We start from the raw sequence: 17953 nt of genomic DNA on the forward strand, positions 1-17953 counted from the left end.
TGACCTCAGAAAGCAGCTGGTTTTGGGGTCCACACCCCATGGAGTGATTCAGATTGATGAGCTAAAGGAAGGTACCCTCAAAGTTTGCAGCTGGGAAACCTACTCTCTGTGGGGAGAGAAAGGGGCGCGAGCCCCTCCCTCGCCCCCAGCAAGCCCAGCCAGCGTTCCTCCGGAAAACGCCCTCTGTCACCCAAGCATGTTCTCCAGTCCCCTAGGAGTGGAGGGAATGCTGGTCTCAGGGGCCTCTCTTCCGACGTTTCTTTATGCAGGACTCTTTACGGTTTAATGCCTGCTCTCCTCCAATGCCGGAGTGTGAGTGGCTGCCTGCTGTGAAGACTGGCTTCCTTCCCAGAGGGTCTTTGCACCAGGAAGTTAATCTGCAGCCTGAAAGTAATCTGCGGCCTGGAAGTAATCCTCAGCCTGGAAAAATACCAGGACGTGGCCCTCAAGCCCCAGGGGCCGAGCTCAGAAGACAGCTTGGCCATGGGAAGAGGGCAAGGCACCCTCCAAAAGAGTCTGACCCTGAGCCCGTGCTGCCAGCAGGCCCTGTGGCCTCAGACCAGTCACAGCACCTGTTTAGCCACTACAGTCCCCATCTGTGACATGCAGGAGTTGGACTCGATGACGCGGCTGTGTCTCTCCCGCACCACACCTCAAGGCCAATCCGCTGGGTCTGGGACAATGGTCACGAATACCGAACCAGTCCTGGCCTCTGGAAGCTCTCCCATCACGTGAGAGGGGCCACCCAGGAGGGAGGAACTCCCGTACCGCGCCCGGCGGATGTCTCCAAAGGCACTGACTCCCTGCATGGAGCACTGATTCATTTAGAAGGATACCGTCTCCTTCTCGGTCCCTGGCTAGTACAAGCTATAGACGTACCTTGTTCCCATGATGGGCAGACTCTTCTCTGGGAACAAAAGACATCTCTTTGTGAGAGAGGCAGCTGAGGCCCACCAGTCACTGTCTGCTGTAGGCAAGGCCACGGCAGCATCTAAGGGAGGAAGGTTTAAGAAAATTGCCTGATTAGTCCTTGTTCCTTAAGCTCAGAGCCTGGCAATAGGATTCAAACTGCTCAACAACTGTTCAATGTAAGACCCTGGTTCCCATCATGGGGGATGAGGTGGGGGAGGAAAGAGAAAAGGAAGAGAAGGGGAAATGATAACGCTGCTGAAACTAACTGTAAATAACTATTGTTATAAAAAATGAAATATGCATACGCACAGTCTAGAACTAAAATCCAAGTTAAGAAATGACAAGGTGATGATAAGGGCATAGAGAAGTAAACTGCTAAGATTTGGCCGTAAGAACAAATAAAGTACCAATTCATACTACAACATGCATGGACACTATGCTAAACCAGGTACCGAAGACCACATGGCATGGAAGTCCATTTACAGGAAATAACTGAAATGTCTAAAATAGGTGTATCCATAGACAAAACACGGATCCCTAGTTACCGAGAGCTAAGGGGAGGAGGGGCTGGGGGAGACGAAAGCGCTCAGGGTTTTGGGAGGTGATGAAAATGTACTAACATTCATTGTGACTACACAAAATAATATACAACTTTGGAAACCGATGAAAAATCATTGAACTGTATACTTTACAAGGGTAAATTGTATTGCATGGGAATTACATCTCACAAAAGCTGGTGGGGGGCGGGGAGGTGTGTGTATATATACATTTTGTTTTTAAGTGCACCAAGACTATTGTGCTTGCTGTTTTGGGGCGAGATGGTTATAAATACTGATTAGTTCTAAATGCTGATAGATGAAATGCTATTAATCCAATTATCAAAGTAAGAGCCACTCCTTTGTCACAAGAAAGAAGACTAATCAAGAAATGTCACTCTCAAACACTACTTGCTAAACTCATTCTATTCCTAGATTCATTTGGGGGTTGGAAGGAATGTCATACTGGTAGTTTGGCAGATGTGATAAAATGAAATACATGTTTTATAATAAATGTTAATTCTGGCAGTTGCAATATGTGCAAAAACAGAACTCTCGCCGTTGGGTGTGAAGTGAGAGCTCTGCTTGGAGATGCGGTGGAGCAAAGCCAGAGGGATGGCGAATGCTAAGGTGGAGAAGATGCTAGAAGGAACGGGGGTGGGGGGCGCTGGGCATGGGGATGGAGGAGACATCACTTGCTACTCTTAATTCCCATGGACCACAATAAAGCAAGTACGACAGATGTTAAAGCTGGGCTCTACTTGCACTCTCTTATGATCTCAAGACTTGGTCTTGCCCGAGTCCAGTGGTTCTCAAACGTGTGTGCACCAGAATTACCTAGAGGGCTTGATAGAACACAGCTTACTGGGCCCGACGCCAGGGTTTCCGATTCGGTAGGTCTGGGATGGGACTGAGAATTTTTATGCCTAATAAAGGCCAGGTGATGCTGATGGTGATGCTGAAGCTGAAGCCGCCGCTCTGTGGACCACACTCTAAGCAGCAACAGTGGAGGGAGCCTGCCAAGTGCGTTTCAGATCACAGAGGACTCTTCAGCAGGCGTTTCTTAAGGCTGTTCTTGAGATGTTCCAGGGGCAGAAGGAGTTAAGGGAGAGGCATTGGTCTGCCCTGGGAAGACCAGCTGGGACCCTCATGCAGAGTTTAGATTGGACTCTAGCTTCTCGCTTATCGACTGCAATCAGTCAAGTTACCCCGTAATAAATCCCCTGAAGTCACTGCGGTGGCAACGGGCCCAGCTGGAGGGTGCAAGTCTGCATTCACTAAGAGGCCCTCCGCGCTGCACGCCTCCCCTGGGGCCGGACTCCAAATGCTTCGTCCCAACCAACCTGAGGCTCCTCAGTGCTCGCCGTCTGCAACTCTGCACTGGAAGCCAGTGAAAGGCCTCGGGCATTTCTTACAGGTCTCTGAGCGTTGTCTTCAAGGTTTCGAGGCACATATCCACGGAGCAGCCACACACACACATCCCAAGTGTCTTGACGCTTCGTAACAGCATGTATGCTAAGTGCTTTTTATCTGCTGATAATAATAAAACTCGTGACTAGAAACAAGTTACTCTCAATTATAGCCTGCACTGGAGGCAAATGAAATTAATAAATTTGAACCCAAGAAAGGTTTGTTTCCAAAATGCAATTTTTCCCCAGCTTTATGGAGATACCATTGATGAGTAAAACTGTATAAACTTAAAGTGCACAACATGATGATTTCACATACATATGGACTGTGAAAAGATCACCACAGCAACATCAGTGAACACATCCATGGCCTTGCCCAGTTTCCACACTGTGTGCATGCGTTTTGAGAACATTCAGGATCTATTCTCTTTGCAAATTCCCAGTATACAGCACAATATTGTTAGCTATAGTCACCATGCTATACATTGGGATTCTTGCCCTGGTGAAAGGAGCATTAGGAAATACAATATTTTCTTACGGCGACTTTCTCTGTAATGAGATATGGCAGAGACTAGCTGTGGTAGGGCTGATGAAGATTAAGATAGGCTCCTCAGAAAGCATCTTGGGACAGAACATGCAAATCACCATGGAAACCAAGCCATGTTTTTATTGTATAATAGGTTTGCTAATTATACTAAAAAGGTAAGAACGTCCACTGCCTAAGGGGAGATCGGGACGGGTATTAATGAGTCATACTGCGAGAAAATGGAGAAAGGGGGCAGCCGGGAGGGGCCGTCACTGCCTGACCTGCCCGGCAGGTGTGACATGCCAGCTGGGCAGCAGGGAGCCCTGCTGTCCTGCTGGATGGAGGCAAAGGGGATCAGCCATGCTCCCCAGCCTCAGTGCGGCCTCTCTGCTGGTGCCGGCACCCACAGGCCCTCCCGGGGGGTGGGGGCGCAGACTGGGCTGCCGCCGTCCCGACACCCGAGGGCAGCCTGGTCCCGTGGTCCACGCCTTCCAGGTAACAGGCTGGACCAGCACACGAAGACGGGGAAGGAGGGTGTGAGCCCATCCCGGGCGCCTGCCCACGGGAATGTTGCGCACTGATATCAGCTCACTGAATGCTCCGTTAAAACCCTGTCTGGACGAAACGTAACGCTTGCTGAATATCGATGATGTCTGAACACTGCACCCTTTTTCTTAAATCCTAATAATCTCAAACATAAAGGGGCATGAAAGGGGGGGCAGGACAGTCCTCTAAGTAAACGCAGGCTAGATTCAACATAGAGATTTGCCACATTTGTTTCAGACCTTGTTATCTTTTAAACACAGTCTTTCTGACATAATTTAAGTAACTCCTGGAACACTCACCCCTAATTGGGTAAGTCCTTCCTTCCTGTCTCCATGCTTTTACTAATTGAAGTATCTAGCCATAAAAAATATTGTATTTTTAATTTTACATTAACGAGTATCTTGTTACACTCAGATTCTGCCACTTAATGTTTTCATTTGACATTAAGTTTTCAAGACCTGTGGATGTGGAGAGTCTAGAACAATAATAACTGAGCTCAGCGATGTAGCTGGGCTTGTCCTATGAGTACGGGGCGCTTGCAAGGAACGGAGCCCTTATGATATAAATCCTTATAAATTCTTAGGACTTGAGACTTTCTGAGACCAAGCACGCGGCCAGCTTAAGGAATGCTCCATGTGGACCTGAAAAGTGTGCATTCACTGTTCATGGGGTCCTTCTGTACCTATGAAATCAAGCACGTAAGTAGCATATACTAATTAGTGTCTACACAATCTCATTTCTGAATAATGATGCCTGAAACTATAGTAATAAAACTTTTAACTCTGTCAGTTACTTTGCTCGTCACAACTTTTTGAAAATGCGTATCATATGAGTCTTCCCCATGAGGAAATGTGAGGCTCAAAGGCGGGAAGAGACACTCAGGGCTGGAAACCGTCTGATTTGACAAGATGCCTCATCAACTGGAGAAATGACGGAGCTGCTGCAACAAAAAAGCGGCAATTCGGCCTGTGTTTAAATCCAGATCTGTGAGCTCGGAAATAACGCTCCGCCTTTAAATAACTGTACATACTCTGGCAAAGAGAACCTCTGCGAATGATGCCCCCACCCTTCACTTGGCATTTTGGGTGACCCTGTCCGCTGACTTTGGATGGATACCCGCCCCCCCCCAATTTCCCCAGTGTGTACTGTCTCCCGTGGGTGTCCCTCCAGGCCTCCCGTTCACCCTCTCCCACCTGCCAAGGCTGCCCTGTCTGGTGGCCTAGTGACAGCAGGTTTATAAAGTAATAACCAAAGCCCAATCCAAACGTTTTCCCAGCCATCACATCTGCCTTTCATCCCTGTTAGAACAGAATCTGAAACGGCAGCGTCCCCCGACAATTAACATAGCTAAGAGAGCAAGACCCCTCTCTTGCAGGGACCCCGTCTAAGGCCCTGAACTTAATTCTGTGTTCATAATTGTGTTTCTTCAAAAAGGACTCCAAAAATCACGTGAACGTCTGGCCACCCAAAACCTGGATGCCCCCCCGCGGAAGGAACAAGTTTACCTGAGAGATCTTCTAGTCAAGCAGTCAGGTGCGCAGGGGAGTTCACAGGTCAGAATCTCAGGATTACGGCCCAGATCGGAGACACAGACCTCCCCGTCCCCCATCTCTTTCCACTTGTGCACCAGGCGGGGCGCCTCCCCCCACCCTACGGGACACTCTGGCCTTGGCCGCGTTCCACGGTGGCCTTCAAGCCGAGGGAAGGCCGTGGCTCCCAGCTCAGCGACTTGCCTGGGCCCCACCCTGCTCCAGCTGTGTCCACTGGGCTCTCGGGGAAGGGCCAGCCCAGGCCAGATGATCTGACATGATGAAAAGGGAAATTCTCAGCATTCCTCCAGCAGAAGACATTTGCCAAATACAGTGCAGAGAGGAGAAGCAGGCCGGGGTTTTCCTGAGCAGCCAAATGCATCTTCAACCCAAGTACAGTTCTAAAGGGTAAAAACTGGACCCCACCGCAGTAAGCCTAATTTCGGGGGGAGCTGGTGTCTGCTGCGGACAGAGCAGGGGGCCAGGGGACAGAGGCCAAGAAGGATGCAGGACGAAGCGTTGAGATGCTCTCCCAGTGCACGAACTTTCAGTATTGGAAAAATGGCCTCATATTCCCAGAAATGACCCAATGGAACGATCACATTACATTATTTTCTCTGGTCATCAATGCAGAGTGAGGGTTCCAGACGGAAAGGGCCAAAGCCCCGTTTTTAACTCCGTCATGACTCTCGCACACTAACCCATTACACCCAAGGGTTCTCGTAAAAGTCCTCTTTCCCCAATGCTCATTTTCCTCTCTCGCCAACAGCTAAGGAGGCTGGTGGGAGCATGTCAGTCTGCTGGCTTGAACTTCCCAATCCAGCTCCAGCTGATCAGTTCCACCAAGAAACCTGAGGGGCGTCCAGAAGGCTGGCCGGAGTCTTCTTCCCCACAGCCGGGGGCAATCTACAGCTCCAGAATCACTTCCTAACGTACCCTCCTAGGAAGCCTGTGAGTTTTAGTTACTAAAAGCATTAGATTACCTGGTCATCCTGGCAAAGCCAAAATACTCCTTTAAACCCCAGCTGGTCGCCTCCTCCATGAAGCCCATCTGGTTGCCTCCCACCTTGAGACTGAATCAAGCATCTGCCTCCCAAACATCGCCGCAGAATACACGATGTTATAGAATTGTCCACGTTAACGCTCTCTCCCTCGCCAGTCTGGAGGCACAGCCTTTCCATCCTCCCCTCCTGCGGGTCTCTCTAGCTCTACCACCCTTGAGAATTCAAAAAGGCCTCTGACTTACTTCCCATGTAATTGTTATGATTAAGAGCTGCCCTTTTATCAGTAAAGGAGCTGAGACCTGGCAAGACTGTCAACTACACCTGTACCTACACCCAGATCTTCTGATTTCGAGTCTGGTGTCACTTTCACTGTTCAGGGGCTACAGGTAACCAGGCTTGAAGGGAATAAGGATATTCCAAGGACAAAAGCCCAGAGCATAGCTTCCCTGCCCTCAATCACAAGGCTGGATGACAAATTATAGCCAGAGGTGCCAAAAATACACCGCGGTCACAGATTAAAATGCCTCCCGAGGCCAGGCGGGGGCTGTGAATGGCTGAGGCAGCCTGGGCGGGGACTCGGGGCCACCTGTCAGGGCCACCGAACAGGCCCAGCCTTTATTCAGAGCCAACCGGTTACTACCACACAGGAACACAAGGCCCAGAACTACTCATATTATTTTTGTAGTTGGAAATCTGGACGTTAGTATAAAAGGCACGTTATTTCTAATGTTGGCAGCTAATGTGAAGCTTTAAAAAAAAAATACTTAGGGCCAAACACATACATCGACAAGCTGAACGTGGCCTACATGCAGGCAGCCAGTTTGCAAACTCTGGACCCACGCAGATCGATCTCCCTCAGCTCCTACGCCCCTGCCCACACACAGGGTACCATCTTGCCACGGGGAAAAGGGGGTGGGCCATCACATTTCCTAGTGCACAGCCTGTACGGCTTTGACTGCCACCTCTCTTGGAGAAGTGGAGTCTCTGAAGACTCAAGCACAGAAATGGGGGCCTTCAGCAATAAGGCCACCACTTTGACTTAACTTTTCGTTCCTCCATAATACCTTTATTCTCTCACCTCACAGTAGGGTAACCTCATGATTTTATTAACCAATGGGCCATTCAGATCAGTCAGCCTCCCAGGAGGAGACTTTTCTTAAAATTGGTGCCGGATTTGGCATTTATTTTGTTTCCATCAGACTTCCAACTGCTTTCGTACAGACTCCCTTTCAGATTGCTGTTCAAGGGCCCCGTAGAGCGTCACATGGTATTTGTACAATAGTGAACATGTCACAAATGTGAAATAGAAGAACGGACTCGCCACCTTCAACCCACCCTCTCCTCACTGCCCCTTTGCGGGCATTTTCTTCTTAGAGCGGCTTGACAGGCTGGGTTCCCACAAGCTGTTACACATCTTCTGTTCCGATCATGATGAGCACCTGCCATGCGCCAGGCCTTGAACCCTCACAACAATCCTCTGTGACAGGTCCTAGTTTGCTCTTATAGCACCGATAAGGAGAACAAGGTCCAGAGAAGGTAAAAAGCACTCAAGGAGCAAAGCTAGGATTTGAACCTAAATCAAAGCAATTCCAGGGTCCACATGCAATGATACCAGCTGTACAACCGTCATGGGCTCTCTCACAATCCCTGCTGTACAGACGGAAAAAGCGGTCAGAGATGGCAAAACGTCCTAAAAGTCACACCCCGCTGGTGAAAAAGCAGGTTCACAATTACATCAGGTCAACAACAGACCTAGTTCTAAATCCACTTCTAAATTTTAACACAGGCTTAGTTGAGATGAAAAAATGATTATAATAAGCATAAGAAAAAAGTTTAACCGTGGCTTTGCTCTAATCCCTGCTAATCGCGCCTTTAATTAAAAAGCTAAAGCCAAAAAAAAAAGGTACACATGAGCTTACCATGTTGGATCTTCCCCTTCATTTGTAAGTCTGATTTCTCCTCTATTTACAAGTTTGCTCTTGTCTCCCAATCTCTCATTACTCCATGTGTGGTCCATGCATCAGCAGCATCAGAGCATCTGGGAGTTTCCCAGGAATGCGGGATCGCAGGCTCCGTGAACCAGAATCTGCACGTTAACAAAACCACCGGGTGATTTGTGTAGACAGGGAAGGTTGAGATGCGCTGACAGGACCCCAAATCTCAAGTATCAGCCATTCGATGAAAAATTATCTTCTGTGTATCTAAAGACAACACTGGCTAGTAAGTGCTGGTTTTTAAATACAAAAACTCTACCCAGAAATATAGCTCCCAACAAGACAACCTGAGGGGGCCCGACGCAATGCCTCAGAAACCCCGGTTTACAGGTTGAGTCCCCTTTGGGGGCCCCCAAATTACACCCTGGATCCTCAGCGCCCTCGGTACCCAGCCTTCAGCGTCATCTGCCACAGTGACTCTGTTTCTTCACCCAAGATGCCCTCCCACCCACCCTTCTATGTGTGTTCTGGGTCTGTTTTTCAGAGATGCAGGGAGAGTATCATGGCTTTCCAACAGGGCCTTGCCGAATGACTGGAGAAAAACTGATCTTTTGCTACATGGAAAAAATGCACCCAAAAATGAAGTAATAGGGGAATAACAATGAACCTTAGGGACCGTCCATAAAGCAAGCCTAGGATGGGATTGAGAACTTCCTTATAAAGCCATATGGCGGTTCCTCAGTGGCTGAGCTGTGGGTGGTAAGGGACTGAGACCAAAACGGTAGAATCCTGGGTTATAGAAGGTTGGAACAGCTTCTGTGATTGGTCAAGTCTTCAAGGAGCCCTTGGGGGAGACGAACAGGAAGGATCCTTGGTTAGAAAGAGGACCCAAGCCCAGGAAAGCCAGGAGGCTTCTCCAAAAGGTGATGCTTGGCTTTTCTTGGGGCTTGCAGGAATTTCATTATCCTGTGCATGCTGTACAGATGGGAATTTAATAATTAATTAGGGAGGAGCTCACCCGAGAGCCTGTGCAGGGGGATTATGCAAAGCAACTGAGATGTGGCAAGGGGCTGAATATTTTATAGTGTGTTTAATTTGCAAATACTACTTACTCAGAAGGCTTATACAGGAAACCTATCATCATAATAATTATTATTACTCATGCAAAACTACTTGAATTTCCATCAGACAGCCTTCCTTTCAATTGCTTTCACCAAACACTTCTCCCCCCCAAAATGTAATTTTTTTAAGGAAGGAAAAGAAAGTAACAAATGCAAAAGAATATTAGAAATGAAAAGATGATGTTTGCATTAAAAAAAAAAAAAACTAAGCTAGACACTACCTTGGTTTAGCCTGCAATTCTTTCTAATACTCAAATAGCTTCCATCCTGATAACTTTCTCTCACGTGCACTCTATCAACTGAGCTCAAAAGCTGAACCCCAAAAGAAACCAACCAATGCGTTATTTCTTGGGTACTCCACACACACTTTGTGCATTAATTAAGCCACCCATTGATTCTGAGTACCCCAATACTCTATCTATAAATTCTCCTCTGCTTAAATAAGCCAGAGTAGTTGCCTATTGTCTCCCAACAAAAAACCCAAACTGCTCTGAAGTGTGTGGATAATAGGGGTTAGAGGATTACACACCCAAGGCTTTCTAGCTAATTCTGCCTGTTCCGTTATAACCGCCACAGACTGAAAACTCAATCATCTACAATAGGGTCGGCAAACTTTTTCTGTAAGAAGCCAAATAAGTATGTTAGGTTTTGCAGGCCATACCACCTCTGTTTCAACTTCTCAACTCCTCTACCCTACGGGAAAGCAGCCACAGACAATATGTAACCAAATGTGAGCGTGGCTGTGTTCCAATAAAACTTCATTTACAAAAGCAGGTGGCGGGCCTTGCTGTTGGGCTATGGCATTTTTTTTTAAGACTTCATGCAATTTTATTCTTTAGAAAGGGGGAGGGGAAGTCTCTCTCTGACTCTGAGCATGTGTGTATGCAGACCTTCATACATTAAACTAGTGGTTCTCACATTTGGCAAAATGTCTGGAGGCCAGGGTCGGCCTCCCAGGTGTGTAAGGCACACGATGGAATGGGGTACCGCACCTACAAGGGCCCCAGCCCCACACCTGATTTCGTACTCTACTATCACTGTGTTGAAATTCTTAATTTTTGTGCAAGGGCCTCACACATTAGGCTGGCAGGTGTGCCGGAGACAGAGAAAACATCAAAAGATTGTCACGACTGGGGAGACGCTGCTTGGGCTTTGGCTTAGCGGGCAGGGCAGGGACGCTGTTAAATATCCCACACCTCACAAGACGGCCCCCACAAGACAGCAAAGAATTCAGGAGATTGGTGACCGCCCCCCCCCCCTTACCCGCCGTCTCACTTACCCGCCCTCAGCTGTGGTCGGAAAATACTAAGTAAAAAAAGTCCACGAACAAGCAATTCGTAAGTTTCCAGCAGCGCCATTTTGGGCAGCCGAAATCTCACGTGACACGCTCGTGCCACGGGCGCCGTGACGCGCCCTTTAGGGAGCGACGCACGCTGCGCACGTTTGCCGCCAGGTGGCACGTACTAGCCTCCCGGTGAGCGGATTAGCTGCCCAGGTGTTGCAGTGCTTGTGCTGACGGAACTCTTTACTGTGCTTCCTAATTGCCTCCAAGTGCAAAAGCGGGGCAGCTGGCCGCTTGGGGAAGCCGAAGATTAGCCAGGCCTGCTTCCCTTAAGTGGAAAGGTACGTAGAGAAAAAACACAGTGCACGTAGGGTTCAGTGCTGTCCCTGGTCTCCGGCATCCGCTGGCCGCCTTGGGACATCCTCCCAGGATAAGGGGGGACTATTGCAGCGCCCAAGGGAAAAGCAAAGACAAAAAACAAACAAACAAACAAACAAACAACCCTGGGTTAAACCTGGAAAATTGTTACTGTTCTCCCTTTTTGGACCTGCAAATGAAGTCATTTTGTTCAGTGCAGCCTAGTGGAACCAGATTTTACACGTTTACAAAACAAAAGTGTGTACGAAGCCGGAGAGAAGTCCTCTATCAATCTGTGCATTTCAGATTTCTTCTCATTCCCCACAAATAAGCCTCTTTAAATCTGCCCCCACTTTGTGTACCCATGTACTTGTTTCCTGTTTTTTTTTTTCCCTAAAAAATACATGCACATGGCAGCACTTTTTAAGATTCTGAAACATGCTCAGGAAAAGTGACTCCCCTACCCTCCCTATCCCCGCTCCCCTTCCCCTTCTCAGAGCAACCCCACTTTCCATTGCCCCGCTCAGACTCTTTGTGAAAGGGGGCACTGAATGCGCCCGATGACTCTTGCTTTTTTTAGGATGTCCTTATCTGCCCGCCTCAGATGTTCACGGGTGAGTCCCCTATACCTGGTCCAGCCCTTGCCTTGCTTCCCATCTTTCCAGGCGGGGCTCCTTTTCTAAGGATTCCAGCTATTTCAGGGCCTTCTCCTCCCAGAGGGTGCAGGATAAGCTGGGGGTAAAAGAACAGAACGGTTTCCCCTCCTTGGAAGTCACGCCTGAATAAGAAGTAGCATTGCATTTTGCGTTTCCTAATTCCTGTCCCCTTCCCCGCCCTTGCTCTTTGTCACAGGATGTCTTATTGCTTTATTTCAAGTCTGCTGGGACCCACCACCTGTCAAAGTTGTGGAACAGAATAAAAAGCACTTGCGCTTGATTCAGGCCAAACCTCTATACATAGACTTGGCCCTCATTTCTGTTCCAAAAAGAGCAGGAAAGAGACAGCCTGATATTGGAAGCTCTAACTTCCCTGGTATTGATTTTGACTTGAAGAGCGAAGGGGGGCCGCCTCTCTCCATGCCTGTGAGCGTGGGTATGTAGGACCATGGAGGTGCTCATCAATTATTGATACCACTTTTGAATTAAAAAGAGAAAAAGACAAGCAAAAGCAACCAGAAAAGCAAAAGCAGGCAGAGAACACCAATTCAAAAGAATGATTAATTATTTAGAAGTATTTAACGACTATCTTAGTTCAAGGGCAACATTTCTAGTTGGGAGAAGTGAGAAGCCTGCGGGGGAAGTGTGGCTGTGACCCCAGGCGGCAGCAGATGGCCGTGGGAGAGCCCCAGGTCCCCAAGACGGCCCTGTTCTCCTTGACCTTTGAACCCCTGGGCCACCCTACTTCCTCTCCCAGGAGGAAGGCTGCAGGCTCCAGTTTGCCCTAAACCTCCAAGAAGGTGGGGATGAGATGCCCCAGAGGGCCCGTTGTCCTGGCAGCTTGGTGTCAGAGGTGACAGCTCTGTGGTGGAGAGGAGGCTGGGTCACGTCACTATTGATGGGGTCACCTCCCCCGGAGCACTGCTGTCCTCACCCTCCAAGGTGACCCTGACTGGGGCAGAGGATGGGCTGGCAGGAGAGGGGGGTCTTATGCTTGGGAGGAGACCCCTCCACCTGTGCTGCTGGCTGAAGCCTGCTGCCTCCCAGCCCTGCCGCCTTGTCCTTCAGGGCACACTGGGTCCTTCGCAGCTCTTACCACACCCCTGTCTAAGCGGATGACTTGAGATGGTGAAAAAGGGCGCAGGATAAGCTAGGGGTAAAAGAACAGCGAATAAGCGTGTGGACTGGCGAAGGAGTCTCACTCTTCAGTTCCCAGACTCGCTGTGCTAGAAAAGCCTGTGAAGATTTTTGTGTGTATAGTAAGATACACATAACATAAGATTTACTGTTTTAGTCATTTTAAAGCGTACAGTTCTGTGGCATGAAATACGGTCATATTTGTGTGCAACCATACACATCACCCCTCTCTAGAATGTTTTCACCATCCTACACGGAAAGTCTGTTCCCATTAAAGTCCAAGGCCCCATTCTCGCCTCCCCCAGCCCCTGGCAACCACCATTCTACTTTCTGCCTCCATGAATTTGACTTCTCGAGATGCCTCATGTAAGTGGAATCATACAGTATATGTTTGTGACTGGCTTATTTCACTTAGCATAATGTCCTCAAGCTCCATCTATGTTACAGCATGTGTCAGAATCTCCTTCCCTTTCAAGGTGGACTAATACTCCATTATATATATATATATAACATATAATATATTTCACAATTTTATTTTATTATTAATAAATTATTATTTTATTATATATAATTATATATTATGTATAATATATCTCTCTCTCACAATTTGCTTGCCCATTCATCCATTGATCCATGAATGCCTGCGTCGCTTCCACCTCTTGGCTATTGTCAATAATCCTGGTATGAACATGGGTATACAAATATCTGTTTAAACTATGTTCCTTTTAAAAAAAATACATACCCCTAAGTCTTACCTTGTGAGATTTTATTTCACTAGCTCCGGAGTAAGTGCCGGAAACCTGTACTGTTAACAAGAACCCCCCTCATTCTAAAGCCAAACCAAGTCTGGGGAACAAGAAACGAGGTGCCCGAACAAACTGTGCTCATCCCAGGGAGTCCCTTTGTAATCTCTGATGATGAAAGTAAAAACAGCTTTCATTTTCTAAGTGTCCGCTCCAGCGGTCTGAACAATGTCTGGTTTTTTTCTGTTTACAATAGGGAAACTGAGGCTGAGATACAACTCAAGCACCAGGATTCGAGCTCATTTCTCTTGACTCCTAAGAGCTCGCCGTGTGGCTCGTGGACTGCATGGCTCTGACTCCCCTGAGTCTGTGGCTGCTCCCCCAGGGGACACAGGGTAACATCAGTGCCAAGGGATATGAGTGAAAGGAGAGAAAAGTCTGCGCCACACGGGCGGCTGCAGGGCCTGTCAGTGTCAGCTGTTTCTTCATGTCTGGAAAGGTGTCATCCTCAGCTTGGAAAACAGTGAGTATGGCTTGCGTTTCGCTTTAAGGCAGTAGGTCAGCTTCTGATGTCTTTAATGCAAAGATGCGAAGATGAAAGGAGACCTAGAAACGCTGGCTGCCTTTCGCTGCGCTCCCACAGATCGATTCAAAGTCCTGCTCTTGGTATTGCATACGATTTAGCTTATTGAGTCCTCACCAGCGCTTCCAGGAAAGACCTTTCCACTTTACAAGTACGCAAATGAGAGCGATGTTGTGTGATGTGCCCACAGTCGCTTAGCTTAGCGAACGCCAGGGTTTAAAACCAGATCCTTCCGACCTGGCGGTGTCTGCCCTCCTCCCCGCTCTCCGCTTTCTCACGCCTTCTGCACCTCCCACCTCCAAAGCAGCCCAGGGTCATTTTGCACCATCAAAACATTGCAAAGGTTAAAAAAATTTTAAATCACAGGACTTGAAGGTTGGTGCTCAGGAGAAGGAGAAGTCTCATTTTGGGGGCACACTCTGTTAAACTTCTCCTCTCCTAGCCATTGTAGTTTAAGACTCTGAAGTTCCCAGAAGACGGGCCATTGTCTATCCAAACCTACTGTGTGTCTCTGACCTCCTTTATTGCTTGCTACCTGGTTTCTGTATGAACTTCTACTGGGCATTTTCAGGGAAACACAATGTGAGTCCACACTTTGGTATTTTACAAATCATGTCCAGTGCCCTCCGTGGGGCTATATGCATGTTTATCTCAATAAATTATTACTGACTAGATGCAGGAGTGAATGAATGAATGCATACTTGAGCAGACCCGTTTGAATGCTGTATTAGTCAGGGTTCTCCAGAGAAACAATCGGTACATAGAGAGGGATTTATTTTAAGAAATTGGCTCGCTTGATTGTGGAGGGCTGACGGAAAAAACTGTTGAGCAGGACAGCAGGCTGGAAAGTCAGGAAGGGTTTCCGTGTTTTAATATCGAGGCAGAATTCCTTCTGCGAAAACCTCAGTCTTCGCCCTTAAGGCCTTCAACTGATTAGGTGTGGCCCACCACCTTATGAAAGAGTCAGCTTTACTTAAAGTCAGCTGATTGTAAATGTTAATCACATCTAAAAAATACCTTCACAGAAACATCTAGACTAATGTGGCTGAACTGGGCGCTATAACCTAACCAAGTTGACATGTGAAATTAACCATCACAAGCACACACCTCTTAAATTCAGAGATTTATAAAAATAGAAGATACTATGAGTATTACCAAAAGAGAAAAGAGTAAGGATGTTACAGATCGACAACTGTTAATGATAAGATTACTATGAATTTATAATCCCAAAGTCTAGAGTTGGGATGTTGTTGCTATTTATATCCTCCTTGCTCACAGAAAATATTTGAGGAATCAGAGTCAAGAGCAAAAATCCAAAAAATTATCAAGAGAATTGAAGTTATTGAGCTTTGCTCTAGTGAGTAACAAAATTATATATATTTTATCCCCACTAAACCATAGGGTTTTAGAACTACAAAGGAACCCAATTTGGAGGCCACTGTTTTATATAAAATGAATCCAGGAGCAGAGAGAAAAATTTGCTGAAGTTCTTGCCCTATTAAGCAAGATGTCCCAGCCACTCTTTGCAACCAGGTCACACTGAAATTAAGCCCCCCTAGAAAAGGAAAAGTTGTGTTTTTTCTTTAATTGAATTGGGTTTATTCCAGAGGTCAGCTTCTGGGGATCATGGGATCTGACCTTCATATGTTAATGAATCGCTTCAGTTTTCAAAGATGTTGAGGGGTTACTTAGGAAGCATGGTGAGTGGAATGGGGGACCATAGTTACTCAGTGAGAATGAATATTAGCCAACGAGCTCCTTTCCAAGGTGTCCAAATTTGAATACCAAGGTAAGGTCTTCAGAAACAGGTGTGACTCCGCTACTTCCTGGGAAGGTCACCTGAATACTTAAAGGAACCAAATGTTCCTCTAAGCTTCCCTGCAGTTCCCAGACTGACAAAGCCCTCCAAAGCCCACTAAGAAAGCAACCCACCAGCAGAGCTTGCTCTGAGGACGTTGGGTACACGTGGCCAGAGGTGAGAGCACCCCGATCTTACCCTGCCAGCTTTGCCAGCGCTGCACAAAGTGGAAGGTGTAGGTGTTTCTGGCTTAAGCCGAGCAGGAGAGGTGGGAAAAGGATTGAAAGGAAAACAGGCTGTGGGCTTAGCAGAAAATGCATTGGTTTGGGACTCAGGTGGACGTGCACTTGAGTCCTCACTCTACTACTTGTTCATCAACTCACTTAACACTTTGAACCTCGGTTCCCACTAAAATGGGAATCGTTACAACCCACCTCATAGAGTGTTAGGACTGAGGAAACAGCTGTAACATTTATAGAACAGCCTGGCAGGGCTGGTGCTCCGTAAACAAAAACAAAACAAAACCCACACCAACCCTGCCTCCGCAGCACCAGCATTCCCTGGGCTGGGAGTGGCAGCGCCTTCAGCCAGCCCCGCCCCACGTGGCCCCCGCAACACAGCGCCCTTTTCCGTAGGCCGGGGCTGTCTCCAGAAGCTAGAGGCTTCTAAAAGGGCGTGGAGCGGGATCCCGCACAAAAAGAGAAAAGAAAAAAAATGGCCAAGAAGCAGTGTGGAAACACCAGCTCTCCTGTTTTCCTCTATAAATGTGAGGCCAGATTTTAACCTCTCCCTTGGCAACATTGTACATGGGACCAGAGAAAAACTAATAGAGACATTAGCCTTGCCCTGCCCACCCCTCTCTCCCTCTCCCGCTCCTGCCCCCCCCCCACCACTTAGTGGCCTTACTTTTTTAACTCTTGAATCCCAGTGAGCCTGTTGCCTGCACATATTTTAAAGGAATTCAGGCCCCTTGCAGTAAGGAAGACAGGCATTCCCTGGCATTGCCTATTAGGAATGTTCCTAGATTATTGGTAGAAAGCACGTACATTAGTTAATTTGCACCCTAAACACACCCCATGGCCTCATTTAACTCTGAGTGCTCATCTGTGGATTGCAACTGCCTATGCTCTGTTCCAACTTAATCAAGTACTTAATGAGTAGCATTAATATTCATTGTCTTCTCCACAGGAGCTTATGCTCATCAAGGTAAATAGCTGCTGGCCTGCCGCCTGTGCAGCCTGTGGTTGGGCTGAGAATTGTCTGTTTTCATCGAGACTGTGGACTGTTTGTCCCCCCAAGATGGGGAAACCCTCCTGGGTACTTTCCAAAGGCTTCGTTTTAAAACGAGATGTTTCCACTTACAGATACTTTGAAAATGCCAAGCGGCTTGGACGAGCAGTAAGAAATCTATTATCTGTGCGATAGTCATTCCAGCATTCTGGTAGCGGGCTTATTATGTGCCAGCAGGTACCTTACAAAGTACTGGGGGTCCTGGTCCTGCCCTCCTGGCTGCTTACAGTCTAGTGGGAGAGGCCTGCACTTACAGAAGGGCTGCGCTCCTCAGTGCGTAATTGCAAAGTGAGATCAGTGTTAGAAAGGAAGAGGATAGAGTGTTAGGAGAGCTATTCCCCAAGGAAGAGATGATGGCGCTGAGCTGAGAGGTGAATAAGGGACGAAATCCGTTATGCACCCAATACTAGCGGTGTATGAGGTGTAGGGCTGGAGCACACACTCGCCCAACACCTCATACACCGCTATTTACAGATGAGGAAACTGAGGCCCAGCAGTGTCTCAGTTTGCCCAATGTCTTGCCCAAGGTCAGAACTAAGTATAGAAACCAGCCATACCAATACCCCATCCCTTCCTGCTAAATCCCATGA

The sequence above is a fragment of the Pteronotus mesoamericanus genome, unplaced genomic scaffold (assembly GCF_021234165.1).
Source record: "Pteronotus mesoamericanus isolate MK-2021 breed Mesoamerican mustached bat unplaced genomic scaffold, CSHL_Meso_final scaffold_582, whole genome shotgun sequence".
Lineage (NCBI taxonomy): Eukaryota > Metazoa > Chordata > Mammalia > Chiroptera > Mormoopidae > Pteronotus > Pteronotus mesoamericanus.